This window comes from Argiope bruennichi, chromosome 1, assembly GCF_947563725.1.
Source record: "Argiope bruennichi chromosome 1, qqArgBrue1.1, whole genome shotgun sequence".
Taxonomy (NCBI): Eukaryota; Metazoa; Arthropoda; class Arachnida; order Araneae; family Araneidae; genus Argiope; species Argiope bruennichi.
In genome coordinates this window covers 24,700,303-24,708,286 of record NC_079151.1, presented here as the reverse complement: position 1 = coordinate 24,708,286, position 7,984 = coordinate 24,700,303, and positions in this window count along the sequence as shown.

Below are 7,984 nucleotides of genomic sequence, written 5' to 3'. Positions count from 1 at the left end.
TGGTTGGATCTCGCCACCCTGGAGAGTACACGAAAAGGTGGGGATCTGGTTCTCTCATCTATGACGGGACGTACTTCCTTAGGGAAGGGTTGTACGGTGGCCAGTGGCCCTTTGGACTGAACCACAGTCCCCGCCAGTACCACAGTTGCAGCGATCCAGACATTCAGTATTTATTATCCGTGTGCCTTCTGGCTGGTCGGAGAGTCAGCGATATGACTTCTTGTCAACTCTTTTATAATTGCCAGCTTTGTAAAATGCTAGGTCCCCTTTTCTCAACGTATTCTTTCTCAAGAACGCGTTTTTCAGCTGTTGTAGAATCCCATTCTTTATTATTTGTCGAATAAATAATGCAAATATTTACTGCTCCAATATTAAACATTAACATTAACACAATTAACATTCTGTGCAACAAAGAAAAGAAGACGTAGTAAAAACTTACCTCAACGAATATATGGGATACAAATAGTAAAATCATTGAATTTGAAATTCCATTAATATCTGGAATTCCAAAGATATACGAACAGTTCGTTCAGAAAGAGCTTAAAAATCACCAAAATAATGTTTTCGTAGTGCCGTGTGATAAAAAGATAGACAAAAAAGTTCTTCTCTTTTATACATTATATTAATCTCATGTATAATATACAGAAGAAAAGAACGGAAAGTTAAATATAAAAGACAAATTATAAACACACACACACATAGGAAAATACTTACAAATTTGGAATAAGGATTACCAAAAGCATTGCTACCATAGAGCTTAAATTATTAAAAATGGACAGGAATGAGATTCGGTAGTTTCGGTACGATGTCCATTTGACTTGGATTCCCTCTAAACAGCGAAACAAATATCAGCCTACAAATCACCCACTTGAAAGCCACGAAGTATATTTTTCGATTTATTCTTTTTAATGGATTCAGAACAAATACCGTATTGAACTCTTTGTCGAAAAGCAAGAGTCTACCAACTTGGGCTATAAATTAAAATTGACTTTAAACTCATTTGAAACGTTATTTCAAAAATAAATCTGATTTTAAACACTAGACTTGTGCATTCCTAATAATTATATTCGCAGAGTTCGATGCAATTATTCCCTCTATTGTATTGATTTTTCATCGATTAGTATTGAGCGATGACGGGAAAGAGATGTAAGTGATTCTTTTCAAAGTTTTGTCTTGTTTGAAAGTTAAATAAATATTGGATTATCGAGAACAATTATGGTGAAAGCTTTGTGAAACATATAATTTTAGTCACCGATTATTGAACTGGATCATTAGGTCCAGAGTTCATAACGATAAATCGATACACCATTTTTCATTAAAGGTGAATCCATTTGATTTATTAAATAAGAATTTCAAATTCAAAATATCGGTTAATTCTGAGCCAATACAAATTGTTTGATGTTTGTAACGTATTTGATGATTTTAAAACTTGGGAAAATCATTCCAAAAATTGTATAACTATTTTCTTTAAGTAAGCAATTTTGTGAAAATAAATGTTGTATTTACTTTTTAAAAGAAAATTCATCAGATGCATAAAAAAAAAAAATGAAAAATGATTAGCGTGATTATAGGCTTATATGTAAGCATATATTCATTTTAAGGTGTTTTACTAGTTCTGAAGGTCCATAAGAAGATTTTGAATGAAATCTTTTCTGAATGATAACATATTTAAATATCATTTGATTAAAGTTCTATAATCAACTAAAGAGATCATTATATAGTTAGAATTTATTCATGACATTTAAAAGTGTATTGTTTACATCATTAAATTATGAGGAAAATTCATCAATTGCTGCTTAATAATCATTAATCGAATCAGTTGTTCAATCAAAAGAATTAAAACATCTGTATCCTTAATTTATACATTTTAAAAATAAAGCCAAAACTTAAACGTTTCTTTATGTAGCATTAAAGACCGGGATAACCTGGTTGGTAGAGCGTTGGATTCACGTCCCTTAGGTTGCGAGTTTGAACCCCGCTGGCCGAAGATTCCCTGTGTGCTTGGTGGCGACGCGCGTATGAATCTGTCGTGGTCACAAAGCCCTCCTTCTCGAGAGTAATACCGCTGGGGGTAATGGATCAGGGCTTATCGTTCTCTGAATCGGGTCTAAATTACGATCTGTGGATCAGTGAATGAAATGCGTGAATGAAGTCCGCACCGTAGAAAGGGTTGTGAACTGTGTGTAGCTAAAGTCGTTCTCTTGGACCTAGATGGCGCTACTATAGAAACAAGAGGCGCTCCCCGTCAGGCTTAAATCAGCTGTCTTCGAATAGTGGGCTTGTCCATGACAATTGTCATAAGAAACAACAACAACATTAATGCAGATATCAGACGAAGAATAAGAATTCTTTAAGAATATTTATATTTCAGATATAACAAAATAATCTAAAATTGTATACAGGTGGATGATTTCTTTTTAACAATCCTCTATGCACAATGAATGTGGCTTCATAATTTTATTAGCCATTGTTCTTTTTCTATTAGTGAAAAGTTTAGTACAATTGTTACATTTCTTTTCCAAATATTTTTCCATCAAATGTAATTTAATAGAATTTTTAATCCGACTCAAATAAACCTTTTTATCTTTATGATTCTGCCATTTTTCTGCAATAAATAATTAAGATCAGATTTAAAAATTTGGATAAAAAAAGGGATATGTTTATTATTTATAAATGGGTATATCCGCAAAACTTGAAATATTATTTGACAGAATTATTCAAAATTCCAATTTCAGATCTAAAGCTTTTTAATATTCAGATTCGCGCAGTGTTTTAAGTAAAGCAAGCTGTACATAAAAAAAAAAATGCATATAATTAAAAATAAGGATGGCGGTTCTTCATAATTAAAAAAAAATCAGTTAATTTGAATTCGTACTGCTTGATGCAGCTGATGCATATGTAAGATATTAGCTGTTAAAAAACCATTGATAAACGAATGTCAATATATTTTCTTCAATGAATTCGGATTTTTCAATTGTAGAGATATTTATCCAATAACATCATATTGAAAAAGCTAAGTCTTCTAACCATCTGGATAAGAATTGCTTTTAATGAATAGTGTCCTCAATTATTAAGAATTTCCACTTGTAATTACTCAGTATATAAAATTATATGAAAAAATTCAGCATATTTCTCATTTAAAAAAGTAATATTTCCTAACTTTTTTTTCTCAAAGTTACCTACAACCTTCATTCTTTTCCGTATTATAAATGTACAGTGTACAAAATACATTCTCTAAAGAAATGTGGCTTTCATCGTATGTCAAAAGAAATATGCAGAACACGTAAAATTGCAAGCAAATATATTGCGTTCATTAATTGTGTGTTTTGCAACCTATTGCAACAATGACTTTTTGTGTTAATATTGTTCTTGTGGTACTTTCATACATCATATGCCGCTTTCAAGATCCCTCAAATGTTGAGTAAATTATAAAATGCTCTCTTCAGAATAATTTCCAAAATTAATTTCAACATTTCTTACCAAATAATAATGTAATTAATATCACTTCATTGACAAAACCTCTCATGAAATATTCTCAATTCTTATTCATATAGCGCTACTTTCTGATTAAAAATATTACTTGTAAGTTTTTCCTAATTATTTGTTCTTTTCATACCACCTTTCATACATAAATACAGTTCATATGCTCTAAATTATATATATATATATATATATATATATATATATATATATATATATATATATATATTATATATATATATATATATTGTGCAAAAAATGGTAGGATGTTAGCATTTTATTTCAACTTTCCTTTTAATTATTTTAATATCGTTATGAAAAATTCCTATCATAACTTTTGAGGCTCTGTTTTGTTGATTATTTCAATTATTTTGGATATATTTCTTAATTTTTTGAGCTCATCTATTTATTTTTTTGAAATTCAACCAAAGAAACATCTTTCAATAAACTTGCAATATAAGTATAAAATAATAAATAGGATCTACTTGAGCTTTGGCACCAATGTAGAAATAATTGAATAAATAATTTAAAAAATAGTTAATCAAAAGGTGTTTTTCTATTTTATATAATTTCAAGAATAATTAAGAACTTAAAAGTATTTCATGAAAATGTAAATTTTTATCATAAAATATTCTTATTGATTTAGGGACTTACAGTTTCATTATTTCCAGATACTTTTATCATATTTTATTACAATAATTTATTTTAAATTAAATTACTTATTCTTTTCTAATGCAGCATTTCAACCCAAACAAGACTATGAATATATCATCAATTCTCTTAAATATATATTTTCTTGTTCTGTCATTCTTTCATCATAACATTTAACAAAATACAAAAAATTTTCTCAAATATTTGCAATTATTTAAAGAGAAACGATACTATTGAATTTTTATTATATTATTTTACATAAATGCTGAATAAATTTTCTCTTTCCCTTTTTTTGCAACTTTTCCGTCTTTTTTGGTGAAAATGCTTTTCTTGTAATATGACATATTTAAAAATGTAATACTTTCCAGTCGTGTATCTATTTCTTGCATGATCTTTTTTAGAAATTTTAATTAAAAATGGAAACAATTTTTGTTTTGGTACATTAAATTACATAACACTTTTTTCTGTGATTAATTTATTTTCCTATTCAAAATTAAGATAAAATCAGTATTCAAAATTTAATTTTAAAATTTATATTTAAATCCCATTTTTGCAATAGAAATTTATATGTATGCGCTTAATTATTCTTGCATTAATAGTTGTATTTATAGTTAAATAAATCTTGCATCCGATTAAATAGAATATCTTTTAAATAGAAAAATGTAAGTTTTGAAATTAATTTTATTAATATTCCACACTTGCATTAAAACACCTATTTTAGGAATTATTTAATCATAACTGAATATAATAATGAGAATTCGAAAATTTTCTTGAATCCGCTCAATGCACGGTTAGAAAAATAAATTAATAACAAATATAATTTTCATATATGTTAGATGGTAGAATTTAGATAATTATTTTTCCCAGATGTCGGAACAATATAATTAATAATTAATTAATTAAATACGTGAATAAATATTTATCATTTTTTTTTTTATTTATTATATCAGTTATCCTCTTTAATAAGGAAGAAAATGGAATTTGTAGAAGATAGCAATAAATGTTTATTTAATCATATAAAATCAAAAATATTTCTGTACTTATATATTTTCCGCGAAATGACTCTTTTAACTTGAAATGAAAGGAAAGTCGTATTAATTAAGATATAAATAAACTAATTGCCACATATTTATTTCATTTGATTAAACAATTTTCAGCATTAAATATCTCGTAGAATTATATGCAAAATCAAATATTTAATTAAAGAATACCTTTGAATTATAAATATTTAGTACAGAAATAAAATTATATGTTAGTGTCATATCCAAATATTTAAAATGTCAACAGATATAATTTGACTGCTTTGAAATATTATAGAAAAATTCAGAAATTTCATTGAAATAAAAATGTGCTCTAATTATTTGAAATTCATTTATATTAATAAAAATGTTGCATATTTAGTTAAAATAAATTTGCCGCATAATTTCTAAATTTTGCTTTTATTCAATTATACATCTGTTAAATTCATTGACAGAGCTTAAATAGAAATCAGTAGTAGTACGAATTACACGGTTAAATATCAGTTATGTAAAACTCTTCTTCTTCTTCTTCTTCGGAGAATTAATAAATGAATACCGGATTTTAATTTTAACCCGATGTTAATAGTTTAGGTGTTTTCTACCGATACCATACTTACTTTTAATGTCAAAAAAAAATACTTCCGAAATTAAAACATTAAGAAAAAATATATCGCAAAAAACAAAACAAAATAAATTGAATTTTAAAAAAAATATAATTATATAAGAATTATAATGTTCATAGAATTTTAGTATATTTATGAAAAATTATAACGATTATTCCTGTTTAACTAAATTCATTCTGATTCAATCTAATTTTATGACGTTCATTGATTGAAATAAAATTAAAGTTCCTGAAGACGCATTTTTTTTTTCTGAAACAATCCTCCGAAATGCGTGCACAGCCTCTTATACAATTGACATGGGAAGTTATTTTCGCTTTCTGAAATTAAAAATATAAATTATGAAATGATGTTTTAATGTATATAAATTAAACTTTTAATTATGACCTTTTTTTATGAAAATGATTGATGTATAAAATAAAAAAAATATATATATAACTAAACAAATTGGTCGGAATTTAGAATTCATCTGAAGATAATTGCAAATATTTTCTCATTTTTTTGATATTTCTGATTAGTAAATTGATTTACTGAATGACTTCATTAAATATCTTGGAAATCGATATCATGTTATCAAGGGCATTCCCTTTGTATTTTAAAAAATGTATTTTAAATTACAAATTTTATTTGAATTTTCAAAACAATCATTTTTAATGATTTGATTAACTTCAAACAGATTATGTATGTAAATGAAAAGCTCCAGTATATTCTTACTTGTTATAGTTCTCAAAACCTACCGATTACAGGCTAAGAATTTATTACAAATAATGGGCTCTCAGAATTAAAAGTAGACATAAGATTATCAAATATTGGAGGTATTCAATAACCCCAGAAAGAAAGAAAAATGACCCAGGATGAAAAAATTTAATAAAAGAAATGTCTATAGCACTTAATGAATTAAAAAAGTTATTCTTTTTCATGACTGACTGTTCCTCATTTTGAGTTACAATACCCGATGGAATTATTTAAAAATATTTTCTTTTTTATCGGTTTACTTATTTTCCTCCATTGAGAATTCACCTAATAAAGAAAATGGGAAAAAAATTGAACTAGAGAAAGAAGACAGAAAATGAATCAATCAGCAGAAAATAGATACTACTCTTCTCTTTGTACAACCCAAAAAAATTATCACACTTTGCCCACTGCTGATTTAGTTGATTACTGTGGAATGCAAAAATACAAAGTCTGCTGTTTTCTCCCATCGAATTTAACGGTGTTTCGGTAACTGTTCTGATTGTAGCACATATCTGAATCACCACAGATTTTTCTCCTTTCCAAGCAAGACTATACTTTGTTCTCTTGATTTATTTTTCTTTATTTTTTCCATTCAGAAGTTATTTAGTTGTGATTTCTTTCTCACTTTGTTCTACAGAAGCACATTTGTTCAATTTTACTTTTCAAAAATGCTATTCAAATAATTATTATATATAATTTAATTCTTTGTCGAACTAGTTCGGTTTTATAATTGCAGTTTAAATATATTTTATTATTGCATTCTGAAATACTTTCGAACATTAGTAATTTCTGAAATGATGAGCCCACTATTTATATGTATTGATATATTGATATTTAAGTATTAAACAAAATTTTTGCAGTCAATACAATATGCTTTTTACTAAATGGACATACCTTAGGACTGAGTAATTAAATAACAACATTTGGAATATATTTTGATTAAGGTTGTTATCCCCATTAAATCATTTATTTTCTTTTAATTGGACTATTACTTTCATATAATTTTAGAATCTGTTAAATTGTCATGAAGTAGCCAGCTTTAATTATATATTAGTTATTTAAAACTTACATTTTAAGGCTGAAGATGTAAGAAGTAAGGTGTTTTATTTATTGAATTAAATACTACACGAGTAAGTAATAATTGTTTATAAATAAAACTAATAAATTAAAATGTTATTGTCATAATTTATAAAAATAATTCGAAATATATATTGTCTGGTTTCTGTCATTGACTTACTTGATAAATTTTTCATTAAAAATTTAATAGATTACAGCAATTTGAGTTTTAATTAAGAGTAAAGATTACAAAGTGTTTATATTAGTCGATATTATATTTAATCAAAATTTGTTGAAATATAACTCTAAAAAATGCAGAGTAATATTCAATAAAATTAAGATAATATTTCGTATTGTAAAAAAATAAAATATAAATTTTTGAAACACGACGCAAAGATAAAAAGAAATTCTTAAACACATTAC